Below are 20,437 nucleotides of genomic sequence, written 5' to 3' on the forward strand. Positions count from 1 at the left end.
TTTTTCAGTCGGTAATAGAAAATTTTTGTCAAAATTCTTGTCAAGTTATACTGACATTATTAATGAAGGATCTTTAGTTTACTTTTCATGTTATACATTTTTACTTTTATTTTGTCCTCCTGTGTTGATCTAAAATGTAAATTCTCCAGAACTTCTCTCGGAAAATAACCCGGGAGCGGCTAAAAAACCGCCGCTAAAAATTCGAAAGCTTTGGAGCTTTTATGAGAATTTTTAAAACATTTTAGGGAACTTTGCCTCAATAAAAAGTCTTGGAAGCATTTTTCAAAAATTTGAATAGGATGTCTAGTTGATTTCTTTGTACGTTTTTATTCAATTAGGAATAAAAAAACACGAATCAAAACGTGGGATCTATTACAGAATCAATTTATTCCCTCTCTGTGTATTCCTCTTCCCCATAATAACCTCTCGTCAAGTGCTAGTTAAATTTCTTGAACGTCTAAAGAAATGGACGCAACGTGACCATCGAGATCGACTTTTGATTGGCTAAACTGTGCGTAATGAGCGGTTCTATCCGGCCACACTATACATTAGCCTAATCTCCTCTAATATACCTTAAGTGCGGCGTTTATCTAACTCCGAATCCACTCTCGAATTAAAAACCATTTTTCGTTTCGACAAATTGCCGGGATCGAATTCTTCGAGACTCGATTATGTGTATATGAAAACGCAGGTGGGAATCATGGCGCCCACACTCACATCATTTCTTTTTTATACCGAGGCTATTAACTCAATCACATCACGAACAAATTTATTTTGGCTCTCATTCGATGCGAGTTTTACGATTCCAGAAGGTAAACACGGACACACATATGGCACGAAATTATCCGAGCCGGCCCTGAGCGCAATCACAGCTATAATCGTCACGTACATTACTTGTGAATTTCGTGATTGCTTCCCACAATTGTTGCATCACCTTTGCCATCAACTCGGAAAAATGGCGAGAGAAAATGAGCCAGTGCGGGCCTAGAAATTAATTTTTGGCTCGATTATAGAAGAATTTAATTGAAATATAGTGAAGAAGGCGCCACGGGACCAAATTTATGCTAATTTATTCAGAGTGGTTATGGGTGATCATTTGTTTTGGCTCTACATTATTTAGGCCTTTTGATTCAAAAAAGCTCGCAAGCTTTATTGAGACATGCTCGTGTGTGGTGAAAAAGCTCTTAGTGGCATCGAAATCGAGTCCTCGTGTGTAATAAGATTACGATAGTCGCGTGCCTCCTTATCAAATCCAGTCTGGCCACCACACAGATACGTCTATTAGTGCGAGTGGGATGGCAACGTCATTTTTACAACATAAACAAAGGGATAAAACTTCTGATTTATGTCTTACATTAACATAAAATGATTTTTTCCAAGAGATCGGCTCCGGCCAATCACGCTAATCAGTTATTTGCTTTTCGGGTTTTATGCTTTTAAAATTTTATTGCTTTATTTTGTTTAGATAAATTCATAATTTAATCCGTTTTTAGAGACGAATATCGAGGCCAGGTGGTTTTGCAGGTTCGCTTGATTTATGGCGATGGACTTTAATTAAGAATATGGATGGTTATTATTAAAAGCACTTATTGAAAGAACACACTTAAAAGTGTTTGAAAATGTTGAAATTTCTTCTGAAGACTATTTATCTAACCCTAGAGATTTTTTTATCATCAAAATTATTAAATTATAGCGTGATTCAAAAGGTACCAACTCTCAGCCATAGCTCTTTTGTTTCCGATGTTGTCGAATTTAATTTATTTTTGAATCTGCTAGTTTGTTAGAGGTTTTGTACATCATGAGCCACAAATTGATGATTTCTTTCAATACATACCTGTTTACTATTGCAAGATCTGTCGTTTCCGCTAATTAAATACAAAAATAAATGATCTGTACAGTCAAAAACTTAACCCAAATATCTAACCTTTGAAGAGCTATATCTCGTAAAAAACAGCTCAAACAATTTTTTGTCATAGGAATTTTTAGCTCAGTTGATTGTCCTTTGTCACTACCCAAGAGATGGGTCAAGACTTTAGAATCAAAATACAAGAAATTTGTAAGGTTCAACTTTTTTTTCAAACGACAATCTATACATACAGGCTGCGCCAGAACTCACGCCCCAGAGAAAAATGCCATATAACGTAAGATACCAGGAACGTGAAAAAAATGTAAAAAAAAATCTACCTATAAAAATTTCGAAGTAATGGGAGTTTAAATTTTACACTTTGACTATTTATTTCTGTTGTAAAAATAATTTTCCAACTGTTTTTGCTACAGGCTATTAGAAGAGGAAATAAGGAAGCTGTATCCTAAATTGTAACTCTGTTTGATGTTATTTGTGGCTTTTATTGACAAAATTTTTAATAATTGTAAAAGAAAACATATACAAGATCATCAGTATTATTAAGTAGAGATAAAAAATGTCAAATGTCAAAAAATAAATGTCAAAATTTTTTGACAGATAGAATTTTTTAAACATTTTTTCCATGTTCTTGGTATGTTATCTTACTTAATATTTTTCTCTGGGGCGCGAGTTCTGACAACCTGTATACCTATATTTATTTCACATTTATATTTGCCTTGTTAGATTAAAAAAATTAATATTAAAAAAATCTTGTTTCATTTTTAGACTGGTTGCAGCATTACCAAGTTATTGACATCTTTTTGATTTTTTTTAATACATACTTTTATTTAAATTGTTTTAGCATTTTTATTAATAACAATGAAAAAGTAAAGTTTTACACATTGATAAAGTCGACAAGGATCTACCGCTTAAAAAAAAAATCTAATTTGCGTTTATAATACGTTTATTAACGTCTCCAGTAGGAGTCGTTTATGGCTATCTATAAAAGCACACTGTACTTTAATGAATTTAGGGCTATTTAGTTTTTGGATGTCGCTTCTGACTTGTCAGATAACAAATTTTGCGTTGTTACTTCGACAATTTCGCGAATTTCGGGCGGAGTGCAAACTAAATTCTGTTGGCTCATATGTTATTTATTATTATTATGTTGTAACACTAATAACTAATAATTTATAAATTTTATTTTTAATGACAGACGGCAGAAATGATTCAAAAAAATCAGGTGGGCGCCGAGTGTTACCAACCGATACCAACTAACACAAAATTCTCTAGACGACAAAAAATATATATTTTTTTAATTAAAATAAAAAAAGGGGGCGCAAATTAGAAAAAATAGCATAAAATACTCGTTTTAAATGTCATTGGCGCACTCATCCCATAGAAAACTCGCCTACGGCTCGTTTTCTAACTTGGGATTCGTGCGTCAAATCAACCCTTATAAAACGTGTTCTTTAATATACTATTTTATGTTTCTATTATAACCTACAGAGTACTGTAGAAGTGATCAAATTGTGCAATTTTGAAGCAATAATTCCTTTGCTTTTCTTTTAATGTAATATTTTAATTGTTTTAGTATAATTCGATTACTATTACTCAAAATTAATTGAAGACCAGTGGCGCAGGAAAAGACAGAGTTTAGGGGGTGTTTATCTATGTAAAAAAATGCGCTCTTTCTCTTTTATAATTGTACATATACAGGGTGTTAAAAATATTCTGTTATTTTGCGGACCTATGTTTACTAAGATTTTTTTGTTTGTTTTAGTCCGTACTACTACCTCCTGAAATATTTCTTTTTTTGACAGCCTGTATACATTTCATGCTACTTTTACTTTATTATACTTTATATTACTTACCTTTTGTTTACTTATATCTATTTCACAAATACATTTATGTAAATCATTTGTGTTATTAGTAATAATAACAATAATTAATAAAAAAAAGATTCCTTCATTTTTAATGCAAAACTTACCTTTCATTTAATTTTACTTTTTTTAACTTACCTTTTGCTTACTTATATTACTTACTACTTATTAACTTTAACACTATTTTCACTTTTGTAGATACTTGTTTTAAAGTTAGCGCTTTTATACGCCCGCCATCTATTGGTGCTTATTTTAGTTAGTATTGTGCGCTTTCTCTCTTATACTTATTAGAACATGTGCAAATGTTTTAAAGTTCGCGCTCTTATGCGCCCCCGCCCTCGTTTGACATTTATTTGAATTTGAACTTGAGAAAAATTGACGACTTAACCGGGGCTCGAACCCCGGACCTACCTGCTGGAAAGCGGGACCTTATGCCGCTGAGCTACCACCGACAATTTCAAAAAATATATATTTTTCGCATTTTTACAACGTTTTTGTGCTTTTCTAAATCTTTTGAACCCCCAAGAGTGCAAATGGACAATTTTGAAGTTTTTAATTTTTTCGATTTTTGTCAAACATTTTGGGCGATTTTCGGTACGCGGAGCGGTTTATTGTTAATAACTTCGGAATTATTGGTGATAAACTCTCGAGTTGGGCATCGTTAGAAAGAAAATTTAATTTTTAAAAAGATCAGTGCTCTACGATAAATAGTTATCGAGAAAATTTGTGATAAAGTCAAAAATATCAAAAACTTAAATACGTCTGTAACTTAAAAACTATTACTAATTTTGCAGTTTTCTTGACGCCAATCGATTCCCCGGAACATTTTACAAATGTTTAAGTCAAAATATTCTATCATTGAGATACAGTTTTTTCTCAATTTACAAAATAAAGAAAAGTAAAAATTTGTTAAACCCCCCGCGTTTTTTGTGTTTTTGAACATGCCTTAGATTCAATTTAAACCTATCTTGGTGGTAAATAGCACAAAGGTAATTGTTATGAAACTTACAAAATCAAAAATGTAACTTGTTATGGTAAAATAGTAAATATTTATCGAAACCCTTGTAAGAAAGCTCTCCCAGTTGCATTTTTTTTCAGTTCTCAACATATCGGTTAAGAATTTTCATTAAAATTTTTCTTTCATTTTGTAACTAGCCACAAATTATGTTTACTTCTTAGCGATTGAAAATTAATGAATTCTTCAAGTCAGGAAATACGAGATGATAAATTAAAGAGTTAATAAAAAATGTAAAACATTAGAAAAACAATTAAGCGTCGAAGTAAAATCCACTCAAGGCAGCACATTAGACGTTGTAACGTCCGAGTTGAAAGAGCAATTAAAGCGATCCGAACATCCATAAAAATCTCGGTTTGACACGTCGTAATAAGATTACAAAAATTTAGTTTTGACGTCTTGTAAATTTGCCCCAAAACTCTGGCCAAACTCCCGTTCGCTCGTAAAATCCTCAAAGTTATTGTCATTGTATTTTCATTTGTGACAAAATTGAAAAATAAACCGTCGTAAAAGCCCCATAAAAATCATCATCGGACTGTCATTAAATGATTTGGTTAGAGAGCGGCGATAAGATAACGCCCTCGTGACTCCTAAATCAAATTAGCAGGAATTTATGTTAATTCCTGCGGTTCGGCTAATGCACAAATCACGATAAAAGAACACGAACAGTCAATAAAAATATTAAAGTCCCGATTATAATTAAGCGAAATGTGTCGAATAACGGACGCTCCATCAAAGACACATCTAGGCTTTTTAGCGACGAGTTGATGAGGCTTTGTGCGATTATACTTCCTCGCCGTCCATTTTTAATGGGGGAATAATCGTGGGAGAACGGATTTGTGCTCGTTTATAGTGCTTTTTAATCGGATCTAAATCAAATGTTTGCATGTCGAAGGGAAATCCAACGGAACCATCGAAAAAGCGAAATCGGCGGACGAAGAAAGAAGACTCGATGCCGCGTTTAAGTACCTCAGAAAATGGGAAATATAATAAAATTAACAATGTCTGCTTTGGGATAGCATGCGGCACGCTACACGCGCTTGTTTAAAATTTAATAAAATTTGTACTTTGGACGAGGGCTGGCATCGATTTAACGGCTATAAAACAGCCTTTGCCACGATTTTTACGAATTGAGAACCAAATTTGAGCTATTTAAGATTTATATTTTATTTATTCTAAAACTAGCCCACCCTTTTTTAATCATTTTGAAAATTTTCAGTTCTTGAACAATTGTTTCATAGGGTAAGAATTTAATAATTGTGTTTGAAAAATTCAAAGTCTGTTTTATAAAACTGAGAGTCAAAATTACATTGCCATTAAAAATTTAAATTACAGAGCTTGAAAATGAAAATATACCGTATGTCCGAAGATTGAGTTTACATGAGGAAAAAAATATCTTTGATTTTACGCCAAAACTGCAAAGGAAAAACATTTTTTGCTTTACTTGAAACGAGCAAATCTATAATTAAAACTTCATTATTCTAACTCAGAAGAAAGTACAGTTTTTTTTCTTCTTGATTTTGGACTTTGGAATAATTTTTCTCACTTTGCCAAATGAATTTACGCAAGTTAAATAATAAAAATGTTTGTGAAAAATATATAATTTTAATAAATAGCAACTCAAAGAAACAGCTTTAAGATGAAAACCAAAGTCATTTGGTTTATTAAAGAACTATCATTATTTAATTAATAAATTAATTGTCAAAGTGACATATAGTTGTCAAATAAATAAAACAGCCAATGTAAAGCAGAGAAAAATTATTCGTCGAAAATCAAGCGAAAAATTAACTTTTTTTTTCACTGAATCATAGTAATGAAGTTTTAAGTACATTTTTGTTCGTTCAGGTGAAGCAAAAAATGTTTTTTCCTACGACCATATACGAAACTAGATCATAACGCACAATTACATATGCGCGAAAATTGGCAATATCTTACGAGGTCGAAAACCTGTGCGATTTGTTCTCGCGTGTTAGAAATCTAACGCACAATTCACACTTAAATGTTTTGTATTTTTTCATTTAACGTATTTTTTTTGTATATGAAAAAAAATATGTTCGTAAGAAAAAAAATATTTATGGTCGTAGGAAAAATAGTGTACAAAACTTGCAGGAAAGTCTGTAACGCACTCGCGGTATTGCCTGCACTCAGCTAACGCCTCGTGCGCAACTTTCCCGCTTGTGCGTTATTTATCACTTTCCGGCTCTTTATGTAATATACTATTCCTTTGCAGTTTTAGTGTATAATTAAACATAAAAAAAATCCTCTTGTAAACTCAATCCGGGTATCTAGGTACTGTATAGTTTTAAGAAGGTTTTTTTAATCGCTTACTTGTTTGTGGTAATTTGATATTTTAAAACTAAAATAGTTTGTCTAGAACTCATACAGGGTGTCTCAAAAGCAAACCTCAATACGTCAACCAGTGATAGAAAATGTCATTTAGAGATAAAAAGTTTAGATAATTTTTTTCTATGTTTTATTCGTTAAATAGTTACATCTTATCAAAGAGTAACTATGACTTTTATAAAAGTTGGTCGTGTTTCTTAATTCAAAATTTTGGTGAATAATTGGTAGCAGCTTTATCTCCATAGCCACAAATTATGTTTGCTTTTTGTTTTTGTGTTTGAAATTTTGTAAAAAAATTATGGTTATGTTTTCGTTTTGAAATGTTGTTAAAATCTTGTGTTCTTGTCTATACAGGAAAAAACTTATTTTGCAAAAGATCAAGTATTATGAAGATTAGAAATAAACTAGAGTAATTTATTGAAATTAACTCTAAGTTGATACATGTTCTAAATTCTTCTTCAGTTTTAGTTTCAAAGTTATTACTTTTTCACAATTCGTTCCTCAAAAACGATAATTTAATTGCGTTCACTCTCATTATGTTTATTTTGTATGCTCGTCAATTTCTTACTAAAAATTAGAGAATAGATAGAGATAGAGAAAAACCTGCATCACAAACGGTGGTCTTTTTCTGACTTCTGCATGCACACTTTTCGTCTCTAAATTTTTTTAGGACAATTTTTTTTTGCGATGTTTAATTACATTGTTTTCAAATCAAAAAAACCGGAACTGCCAACCTCTTTTATAAAAATTACCATGGATGAATTTGCCAGTGGTGTCAACATTAAGACTGTTTGACATTTTCATTTAAAAAAATAGACTATAATTTATGTAAGTACAATTTGTGTCATAATTTAAGGTAAAAGGACTCCACTATTTTATAGGGAAAAAAATTGTGGCGTGGTATAGCTGCAACAATGTATCTCAGCTCGTATCCCGGCAATAACCCCATAGATCTTCATTTGTATCGTTGTGTTTCTTTCGTTGTTTTTACGACGCTTATTAATATTAAATTTTATTACGTAAGGTTTTATAAAATGTGCGTTCTGACGTTTCAATCTGGATTCATATTCAGTCACTTGCTGTTTTATCGGTCTTATTTCACCCATCTTATGTGAAACGAGCCGTATTTAACGATATCTGCCGGCACTAACGCCATGTTTACTTATATGGGCTCCCGCGGCTTCAAATATTTTATAACTCCGAGACGTGCTCACTTTATGTCAATCTTTTAGCCATTATCGATGTGAAATTGTTGCTATATATGCTAAGGACGTTTTCTATAAATATGTGCTCGATCGTAACGAATTGATCGGAATTATTATTTTGATAGTTTTCTTGACCTCGAAATATGCCTATTGCAATTTTCGATTACTACTTATTTGACGTTTTACCAATTTCGATGGGAAGATCGTACACTCGCCGCGACTTGCTGAGAGCAATTATAATTAGACCCATCGCTGGGTCGATTTACAAGAATTTTATTAAATGAGAGGCTGTTAGGACGATGGGAACTTTGTGTAATGGGAATGAAACGATGCAAAAGCTCTTTTCAATTTAATTTTTCAAGAAAAATACTAACACTAATTATAATTAACTGGCTTTATTTATTTTCATATTATTTTTACAATTTAGAACTTCAAAAAAGCTAAGTTTGGTGAAAATTAAAGGAAAATTGACGTATACTTCTTGAAGGTATACCTACGGGAAAATAGTTATTTATACAACTAGTTTTGAAAGTCATACTTTTTCTCACGAATTTGCAGTTGATTAACGAGGGCTCTGCCGAGCAAATGAGTGAAAAAAAAACTTTCAAAACGAGTTGTACACAATATTTTTTTGTATAGGTAGTAATAAACCCAAGAACCCTAAAAACCAAAAAGATATCAATTTAATAAATCAAATCGTATAATTATTAGTGATCAAATAAAAACTTTTTATACATATTTCATACTACTATCTTTTGGATTTAAATTAGTTGTTTCATTACATTTACAGGGTGATTTATACAGGGTGTGTCAGAACTCGCGTCTTAGAGAAAAATTTCATTCAATTTAATATACTATTAAAAAATTTGACATTTAATTTTTGACATTTGACAGTTTTTATGTTTATTTAATGATAGGAACTAATTACTTTGTATAGGTTTATTTACAATTATTTAACAAAGGTACAAAAGCTTTGCCAACAAAGGCCACAAATAACATTGAACAGAGTTACAATTTAGGATACAGCTTGTTGTTTCCTCTTCTAATAGCCTGTAGCAAAAAAATTTAGAAAATTATTTTTCCAACAGAAATAAATACAGTCAAAGTGCAAAATTTAAACTCTCATAACTTCGAAATTTTTATGGATAGAATTTTTTCCATGTTCTGGTATCTTTCTGGGGCGCGAGTTCTGGCGCACCTTGTACAAACAATTAAATATTATGATAATAAAAAATAAATGAACAAATTTATAAACTTCTTTAATAAAACAACAAAACTAAAAAATATTCAAAAACAACAAATAAATGATAACACAAAATCAGTGTTTCTACCAGAGTAGGCAGTTGACCAAACAAGGTGTCAAAGATGTTTGGAAAAATGGTGGTCACTTTTTTTTTAGCTTGACTATTAAAAAAAAGTATACAAATCTTTCTGCTGGGGGGGGAAGAGTTATTACCCCCTTTAACCCCCCCCCTCCCCTGTATCCGCGCCAGTCGTTAATCAACAGCAAATTCGTGAAAAAAAGGAAAGACTTTCAAAAGTAGTACAAATAATTATTTATTAAATATTTTAATACAGGGTGATTCAGAAGTTGCATACTATTTCTTGGATGGTTTTTAGAACCATTTATTAGTTACTTGCAAAATTGCAAATAAAATTGTATACAAATTTGATGTTAGTAACTTTTCATTAATCAAGAAAGTTAATTTTGTGTTTTCGTAGCAAAGGCCGTTGAATTAAAACATGCATGTTTAATATTAAAAAATAAATAAAACCTTAGGTATAGAGAATAAAAGAATGTAAAAAATCCTACGTAATTTATGTAAATAAAAAAATTCTCATTTGAATGCTCTAAAAAAAAACTACAATTTGTGCCCCAATATCAATATTTATTTTTTGGTACTGGCAGCTATATTAAAAAATTGCAAAATTAACAAAATGCGATTTGAAAACTACAAAACTCCATCACACCTAATTGTCTACCTATTGTGTTTTGTTAAATTATTGTTGGATTTCGTTTATTTATTCTGCTTTTGAAATAGATTGTATGAAGTATAAATTTATTAAAATTCCATCGCTTTTCTCGGAACTGTTCGCATTCCTCTTGTCTTCTTCTTTGTTTCCCTCCATTCCCAAAATCCATTCGCTCCGACCATAATCCATTTCACGTATCGACCATCAATAACAGAAATCTAATATGTAAACAGGTTGTGCACACATCTTAAGTGATACCAACCGTCCAAACCAAAACATTATCTCGTCAACCCACTTCCCTCCCAGTTCTTTCTTTGCCCGACTGTAAAAATGACACAGGTCGGTAGTTAGTGGTTTTTTCACCAAACCGCATTGCGCACGCGTTACTTGGAATATTTCTTCTTATTACTGGCTATATTGATTGAACACGAAGAAATTACGCCGTGGTATGGATAACGTTTATTGTTTTTCTTGTTGCGTTTTTGTGATGATCGTCGATATCCTCGGTTGCGGTCGATGCTTTTTCATTTGAACGCGATGCATATGATTTATCTTTCAAATTACCTGCACGGGCTCCATTGGTCTGCCTAATTATCCTTTCATCCTCTCATGTACCAATTTGGTCAGCGGAAAAAACGCTGCTGCTTTTTCGAGTCGTTGGGATTCTGCGACCATTCCTAACACCCACACCGGATGTCTCAACGACGCATCGGGGCTTTTAATCGTGGACCAAACCGCAAAAATCTAGCCGGTGTCGTGCGGTAATTAAAGACCACCCCGTGTTAGAATTGGTGTGTTCCTGTTGTCGTTTGTGTTGAGTTTTTGATTGATTATTTTGCGCTCAATATGGTAGTCGACGGTTGCTTGTCGGCAATTTCTAGTTTGATTGATAAATAATGATTGATTGTGGGCGATGGGAATAGCGATCCTTGACGGATGGACTTGCTGGTTAATGCGACGATTAACAAGAGTTTAAGAGGTGGAATGGTAGTGGCGTTACTAAGCAATTATTATAGATGAAATCGATGATTGTTCAAAAGATATTTTAAATTTACATTGAAAGTTGGGATAAAAATAATCAGGTATTCCGAATTTTTGAGATTTATTTGCCTGTGACAAATAACTTTGGAATGATTAATCACTTCAGTAATTTAGACTAAATTGAGGTTTCTATATTTTTTTTATTGGATTTAGAATCTCTCTCACTTTAGATATACACTATGTATGTATATCGATAAAGATGCAAATCACTTTCTTTCTACATTATATTTTTATCGATTTTCTAGATATTTTGATGATTATTATTGTTTAAAATTTTTGGTGTCGATACCTAATGTCTGTATCACTTTTCTCTTTTACAGTACACTCATTACAGCATAGACAATCAGTACCAATGTGTGGAGTTTTTGCATACTGTCTATAAGACCATTAAATAAAAAAAGGAAAATCAAATTCTGGAAATACTTTTTTCTCTTAGATTTTATATATGATGGCAATCTAGCACTTTGGCTTTAAACAATTGATAATATCACAAAGGCTTTTATACACAAAAGTAGTGACAATTTTAGACTACCTACTCGTACTCACAATATCAGCAAAATGACTGACACATTTATCATAGCGTTATAATAGAATTTTTCATATCATATTATACGAGTATTACGCTGTCGCCAGCTCTTTCTCTTGTTCTTAATTAGGTTGGACTTACGGATACCTAAAGATGTAGTTCTCAGTAGTTGGACCTTTGATTTTTTAGCAGTTGTTTTAATTTAGATTGAAATAAAAAAAAGTTTTATACAGGTGCGCCAGAACTTTGAACTATTTGAACCTTAAAAATGACCTATAAAATGATGTTAATTTTAATTATAACTTGTGTCCTATCTCTACTGATAAGAATTTTACAGCCTTCGGAATGGGGGTATGGAAATTTGATTTTTTTGTAATAACTTTGGAACTATTTAACCAAATATTATAAAATTTGGAACATTTTCCAGTGACAACATACCTTTTAAACTGGTAATTACGAAAACCGGATACATCTACTCAATTTCCGGTTCCAGCAGTTGCAGGTCACATTTTCTGAATTTTTCCATTTTTTGGCTTCTTAACACTAATTTTTTATTGCTCAAATCTAAAGAGTAATCAATTTCGATTAAAAACGCATAATCTTTTTTTTTTAATTTAAAGTGAGGACTGCACAACGCTGAAAATGAAAAATATGAATTTCGAATAAGTATTATCCACGACAACCAATGACAATGGTCTAGGCATCTGTTAACTTTTACGATAAATTTTTAGGATTTTTTTATGAATTAAATGCTACGTGCTCCATTTGGATTTATTTTAAGTTATGTTTGGAATCTGGAGGTGTAAACTCTTTTATTAAATACTTTCGATTAATCGTCTAATAATCGTCCAATCTCAAGTTGACAGATGCCTGACAGCAAAATCTCTGACCATGGTCATTTGTTGCCGTAGATATCACTCATTCAAAATTCATACTTTTTGCTTTCAGTGTTGTGTAGTTCTCACTTTAAATTAAAATATCTTTAAAACGGTCCACTTTAGAGATATTAAAGGTTATGCGTTTTTGATTCAAAATTGATTACTCTGTTGTCTTGACCAAAAAGAAATAATGTTAGGAGACCAAAAAAACGAAAAGACATAGAAAATATGACCAGCAATTGCTGGAATCGGAAATTGATGTATCCGGTTTTTTGTAATTACTAGTTTAAAATGTATGTTCTCGTAAATAACAATTCCAAATTATACTATTTGGTCAAATGGTTTAGAAGTTATTACAAAAAAAAACAACAAATTTCCATACCCACATTCCGAGGATTGTAAAATTCTTATCAGTAGAGATAGGACACGAGTTATTATTTACATTAACATCATTTTATACATAGCTCATTTTTGAGGTTCAAATATTGCTTTATATTTATGAATAACCCTGTATGGGAATAAAATACATAACGTGAAACTTGATTTTGTCTTGCTTTTTAAGAAAATGTAAGCAGACTTTTATGCATTTTTCTTTAACCAACGATATCTTTCTGCTTCCAACAAGAATTTAAGACTTTATTTATAATCTGTATAAATTTTGAATTCAGCAGTGTTTTGGTGCTTTTTTGGACACACTGTAATTTTATACGAGATTGTCTTTATACGGCGTCCCTCATAAACGCTAATTATAATTTAATTTCCTGTGAGGGTATAATCATAATAAAACTTTTGTAATGCGATATAAACGTCGATAAAGCAAATAATGAGACGTAATGTAGCGTAAAAAATAAAATTTCATCATCTCATTACAAATTTCCATTAATAATAAAGCTAAAACGTCCGTAACAAGAGATACGAATCGCTCCATTTGTAGAAACTTTGTCGATTAAATCGTACCATTAACCCTGAATTATGTTCCCAAATCCAAACACGATTATGATTAACTATCGAATTAGCTCCATAGCTAATAATGTAAATATAGCTCGGGAATTGTGAAACGTCGAAACGCATTAAACAAGAAATAAGTCTCGTTTCATTGTTGTGGCACAAAAGCTTAATAATTCCCCACCCCGTAGCTGCCTTTGTCCATAGACAATGTGGCTATGCATAGTGGCATTATGAAGTAATAAGGGACCTAATAGCATTAGCATGACTTTACCTTTTTTCCACCGCTACTATTCTTCGCCGAAATCCACAATGGCCCGTGAAAAATACATATTCTTGAGTCAATGGAACGAATCGAGACTTTTGTTTACCGAGAATTCAAATTCGGAAAAATTGATTGTTTGCAACCTGAGTAAATTTTTCCCACAATTCCGCGCTCCTCTCGTCTGATATACTAATTAACCCTCCCACAAGTCGTAAAATTTCATTAGGATGTGTTATTTGCCAGCAATGTGGATTTGTTTCCTCGACAATGAAAGCTAATGATGTTAATATAAGAGCTATTAGATTGTGTTGTAACATGGCGCGGTCGTTTGTTAGTACAGTGGATGAAGACCGGCCGCTAGATCTTATCGGACTACGGTCGACACGAAAATCGCTCGTTTACTAACTGCCACCGAGGGTTTGTTACCACGAGTTGAGTAATTAAATAAGGAGTGCGCCACCGGTGGCTTCAACATGAAAAATCCACGACAAAGGCATAAATTTTGAGCCTTGTGGCTTCATTAGTGAGATAGGGATGTAAATGACGCGGTTTTTCACCTGTGTTTGCTATCTCACTGAAAAGTATACACATAAAAAGTGCTATATGTCAGGAATATTTATGTTAAAAAACAAAAACTTGAAACATTGCTTAAAATACAATAAAATCTCTCTTCTCTTTCATTGCTCCAAAATAAAAAAATATCAAAAATAAACGTAATAATATTAGTGTTTATTTTATTTTTCCTCATGAGAAGGCTTCAAAGAGAGAGAAGGTTTTCGTTGTTTCAACGGAGCTAAAAAAATAACATGTTTTTCATCAATTATTTTTACATTTCTACTAGTTTTTTAAGAACTGGGCTATAACTAGTAAACAAATACAAAGTTTCTAAGCTTATTTTACCTATAAAAAACAGCGTGTTTTAACAAAAAAAAAAAAACGGAGACTGCATAGTGAATGCATGAAAATTATATTGATTACCTAAACTTATGCGCCAGAATTCGCGCCTTAGAGAAAAATTTCAAGTTAGATAAGGTACCAGGAACATGGAAAAAATGTTTAAAAAATTCTATCCGTCAAAAAATTTTGACATTTATTTTTTGAAATTTTTTTATGTTTATTTAATGATACTGATGACCTTGTATATGTTTTTTTTACAATTATATAGTAAAGGTACCAAAATTTTGCCAATAAAAGTCACAAATAACATTAAACAGACTTACAATTTAGGATACCTACAGCTTCCTTGTTTCATCTTCTGCCTGTAGCAAAAAAACTTGGAAAATCATTCAGAAATAAATAGAGTCAAAGTGCATAACTTCCAAATTTTTACAGGTAGAATTTTTTTAACATTTTTTCCATGTTCCTGGTATCTTACCTTATATGGCATTTCTCTTTGGGGCGTCGCGAGTTCTGGCACACCCTGTATGAAAATATTACTTTGTCGCTGAAAAGTGGTCCGACTCTCTTAGCTTTACCTTTTAATTATATCAACAGCAAATGTTTTTTATATTCGTTGTTTTCTGTAAAATATTCCTCCTATTGATAACAAAGAATTTAGCCAAATAATAGATAACTGAAAAAGAAAAAACATGACTTGACTAAAATGCACTTTACTCATTAATACTATATTTTATCCGTAAACGTCACAAAAGTGACCCTTTTATGACTAAATGACACAAGTAAAAGTTTTACTTTTCAGGCATAGAGTAAAAACTCTTAAGCATTATAACTTCTACCATAACATTTACCATCGTTGTTTCTTTCTTGTCTCTTTTGCTATTTCAGCAATTCTTGGAGAAGTACATTTGACTTTTTGCACCATTAACTACGGCCACTAGTTAAATCAATAAACACTTTTGAAAATCTCAACACAAATTCCGAACTGACTCATGACGTTTGTTATGATTTCATTGAAAAGCGTCTTGTTAATTTACTTGCTAATTGTAGTGTTGCTCTTTACTCTCGATCTAAATACGTAAAATAGTATAGTATCACTGACTTCGGCAAAATAAACATTCAGCTTCGTAAACTATCACTTTTACTCCTAATAACGTAATATACTATTTTTTGACTAATTTTTACATTTACCTACTTCCTATAGGTATAAAAGTTGATCAATGCTTGATCAATGAAGTATGTAATTTTTTATCAATTTGTATTTGTATATGTTTTTGATTATCAGGATTTTACAGATATTTGATTAAAGTGGCCTATAATTCTGAAATTATAAGTTGGCAACACCAAAGAATGTAAGAAAGAGTAATTAAGCTTAATTTCAGAATCACAGGAATCGGAAAATTTGAACCTAGCCTTGTGGTAAAATTATTTGATAATGTCGTATTTGATAAAGATATTTATTTAAATGTTCACAACAAAAAAAAATAAATTATTGCAGGTCGTGAAACAATAGTCAATTTTTTATTGAAATGCTTTTATACCCACACAATTCTTGAATTAAAAAAAGAAAAATAAATAAATATGAATTCACATTTGTGTGTAAAATCCTATATTTTGTACTAATTGTTTTACATTTTCACGACACCAAACAAATTTTGTATTATTTTTAATTAACTCAGCTCGGCCACTCCTGGGACTACCTGTAATGCAATGATAATTAGAAATTACAAATAATTCCTTGATTTCTAATAGTTATTATTATTAACCTGGTAATTAATTTGGGAGATAATTAAAACCTTTCGAAATGGTTTTTATCATCGATAAGCGGTATCATGTCTTTTTAATTAAAAAATTTCACGGTATTTGTCTCACAGAATCAGAAGCTGATGAAAGTCCATTGTATCCCATGGCCAGAATTCGACGTTACTATTTCCATTTGAAAAGCTTCTCAGTGGGAGCCAAATGAAAACAAACTCTCTTCAAACTGCTACCGTTCCAATCTATCTCAATGTCCATTAGTCCATATTTACAAAGATAATAAGTTATTTATTTTCTCCAAATCTCATTATCGACCAAATTAAATTGAATCTATATTCAAAAAAGCAATTATCCTGATTTACATTTCTCAACCGGAGCCTCGATCTAATCTCGGAAAAAGTTTTAGTCGTTATGCTTTTCTATGAATCCCGGTGAAAAAACTCCGGTCCTGTTGGTGCAAATAAAGTCTTTATTTTGTTAAACGCCTTTCGTAATTAGTTTTTTCGGTAATGAAATTTCCTTCGTTGGCTGTTTTAGTCAATTTACTTTTTGCCCCTACAAACGGTTAATACTTTGTCTTTTTCTCGGTCCACTATTGAATTAAATAGATTTCTTTTGGGGAAAAAAGCGGATGTTGGTATCACGTACTGTCCGCTTCATTTCACATTAAAAATCGGTTTTATAAACAGAATTATAGACGAATTAGTCATGGATTAGGAGATGGACTGGGGCCCAAAAAATCCAGTTGACTCTTCCTATTAACAACCAACTTACATGATGGGCAAATTTCGACGATTTCACGCTTGGGGAAAAATTTTTACTTAATTTGCTCTCCGAGTTATTATTTAAATTACAACAAAGCGACGATTTAAACAGAATTATGATTTCTCACGTGCGGAAGAACACGACTAATTATTCCCTCAAATGTGTGTAATTAAACAAGAACAAAGAAAGATGGCGAACGTTCACCCGAAACGGGTAAAGAACCATGACGCTTATCGAATGGACATCCAAAGCACCTAGAAAAGGGCTTAATTGATGGGTAACTAGGCGAGGGTTTGTCTCAGCAAAATAGGACAAACAGGCATTTTTATTTAAACACTCTGTATTACATGGGCGTCACACAAATTAGGAATTTCATGCACGGTTTAGTTTTACCGTCTAAAGATTTGAACCACATTAAATACACCAATGTGAATATGGATACAGGGTGATTCACATATTTTAGACTTTCTTAGTAGAATGACAACAGTTAATTGGACATGTTGATTTATCAAAATTTTTGTATGATTTTTTTAAGTGTACAAAATTATTCAAAGTTCGTTAAACCCGTATAGTTTTTACAGAGTGCGCCAGAACTCGCGCCCCAGAGAAAAATGCTATCTAAGGTGAGATACCAGGAACATGGAAAAAATGTTAAAACAATTCTATCTACAAAAATTTAGAAGTTATGAGAGGTTAAATTTTGCACTTTGACTCATTTATTTCTGTTGGAAAAATGATTTTCCAATTTTTTTTGCTACAGGCTATTAGAAGAGGAAACAAGGAAGCTGTATCCTAAATTGTAACTTTATTAATTGTTTAATGTTATTGTGGCTTTTATTGGTAAAATTTTTGTACCTTTACTAAATAATTATGAAAAAAAACATATACAAGGTTACCAGTATCATTAAATAGACATAAAAAATGTCAAATGTCATAAAGGAAATGTAAAAATTTTTTGACAGATAGAATTTTTTAACTTTTTTGTTATGTTCCTGGTATCTTATCTTAGTTGAAATTTTTCTCTGGGGCGCGAGTTCTGGCGCGAGTTCTGTATGTAAACCCCAACTTTAAATTATCATATTGTATCTATTTTAAAATTTATAAAAATAATTTAACGTCTTTTCACTTACTTCCTTGCCCTGAAACAAATTGTGAAAAAGTTTTTTGTTTGAGTTATTGTTCCCATAATTTAAAATTTTTTAACTGGTGGTGTCAGTTTCTCATTATCCTTGTTACCATTTATTATTTTTTTAAAAAGACCCATTCTGCATTATTGTGCTTCAAAGGAAAAATTAATTTCTAATTTAGAACCATTTTTCTATCCATTACTTATTGTACTTATTCTTTTCCAGGTGATAAAAAGTCGATGCAATGTAAAATGAATCACCCAATTAGGAAAAAAAATCCGTTTAGTAAAAACTGTCCCATTTTGAACCCAATTACTCGCCCCGTCTCCACACCCCGCCTCAACCCACCCATCCATCAACCCCTAATCACCATAATCGCTTTGTTAATTCGTAAAACAAACCCATCAACCGTCTATAAATTTCACCAATCAACCAACCCATAAAAATTCCAACCGCTCAATAATTTCAAAGCAATTAGAAAACGTACACAAATAATTAGCTACCAACCATATTAGTATTTTCATAATCAAGCGTTTCCATTATTTTAATCGTGACAATTCGCCCCGCCTCTCTCTCCCCATTGGCCGCCGACGCTTGACATGACTCGGCCTCGGCCTCCCATTGGCCACGCTTGATTAAAACACTCAGGTTAGGTTCCCTGCACCAAAGAGAGAACAGTTGCTTGCAGGTAGTAGACTTAGAGAGACTGTATGTTTCGTGTGGCAATTGTTTAAGTTTTTTTGTTTTATTTTTCGGTTGTTTTTTCGTATTGTTACTACGGCCCTGGGTGAGTACGATTTTGACCCAATTGATCGCACGCCGCTGGAGTTTGATCGATCGAGGGGGTGGGGGGTGATTAATCAACCAGGAAAAATAAAAAATGAATTCATGGTGCGCCAACTTCAACCGTGTTAATTTAAAAAAAGAAAGAAAGAAAACTTGGGGAAGAAAATGGGTTTTTGTTTGCCGTCGGATCATGGCTCACTCGTTTCGAATCAAAATAAAACAAAGGAGTGGTAATTCCGGCAATGTCGACTTGATTCATGTTTTAATTAAAAGAAGCCGTGGTATTTTCGCCGTTCGAGTCGCGAGAATTTGTTTTTTCGACTTTAGTTGGAATGAAATTGTCATTTTCATTCTTGAGGGTTTTTTCTGGATGTATTGTTCATCGTATAATTTAATTTTATTATTTCCACCTTGGAAGGGTCGGGTCGTAAATGACAGAAATTGATTCGTTTAATTGCGAAGAGTAAAAACTTAATTAAGCAAACTTTGTTTATGACTATGATGCGTGTTTATTGCACAGTTAAATACACAAAGTCGGTAATTAAACTTCGAATTGAGTTGCTGATGGGGTTTTGTAGGGGGTCACACGGTTCAAATGTTCATTCTATTCATACAAATTAATTTTTTATTCGGGAAGTTACTTATTCAACTTAATTAGTGTTTGTTTTACTAACCCACATGATGGGCATTTTTTATAAATTTTATTTAGTACAAGTATGATAAATGACATGTGATGACACGTGGGTGATAAAAATAATAAACTTTACAAACATTTCTATATTTAGTTAGATAACTTGTTATTGGCACAGGTATATTTTAATTGAAAATTACTTGCATTAATTAATTGTGACAATGAACTATTAAACCGTAAAGGCACTGGTTTTTACTTTCGTTCATATATAAAAATGGTTTTTAATATTTGGTGGAGAAATGTACCTAATAACATACGATTTATTAATTTAAGTATACTTAGTTCTAAATTTAAATTAAATTTCTTTGATTTTCATGATGATCTCTGAAACTCAAAATATATTTAAATTATAATTTGATTTACCTACGTTTTTTTTTTTAATTTATTTCGAATAGGTACATATACAGGATGCGCCAGAACTCGCCCCCAGAGAAAAATGTCATATAAAGTAAGATACCAAGAATATGGAAAAAATGTTGAAAAAAAATATTTACG

The 20,437-nt window shown here is 32.0% G+C and overlaps 1 protein-coding gene across 2 annotated transcripts in view; it reads left to right on the top strand.

Moving 5' to 3' along the window:
- Positions 1 to 20,437, top strand: part of LOC123012761 (homeobox protein aristaless-like) — a 59,295-nt gene that overhangs the window by 14,493 nt on the left and 24,365 nt on the right. The window contains exon 1 of one of the 2 annotated variants that reach the window (XM_044410876.1): positions 19,163 to 19,252. The exons of the other annotated variant lie outside the window; for it this stretch is intronic. The gene's annotated coding sequence lies outside the window, so the exon portion shown is untranslated. Of the gene's footprint in view, positions 1 to 19,162; positions 19,253 to 20,437 lie in introns of those variants that run through there. 2 annotated transcript variants of the gene reach the window in all.

The sequence above is a fragment of the Tribolium madens genome, unplaced genomic scaffold (genome assembly GCF_015345945.1).
Source record: "Tribolium madens isolate multiple individuals breed KSU strain unplaced genomic scaffold, Tmad_KSU_1.1 Scaffold_96;HRSCAF=242;Tcas5.2_LG5, whole genome shotgun sequence".
Lineage (NCBI taxonomy): Eukaryota > Metazoa > Arthropoda > Insecta > Coleoptera > Tenebrionidae > Tribolium > Tribolium madens.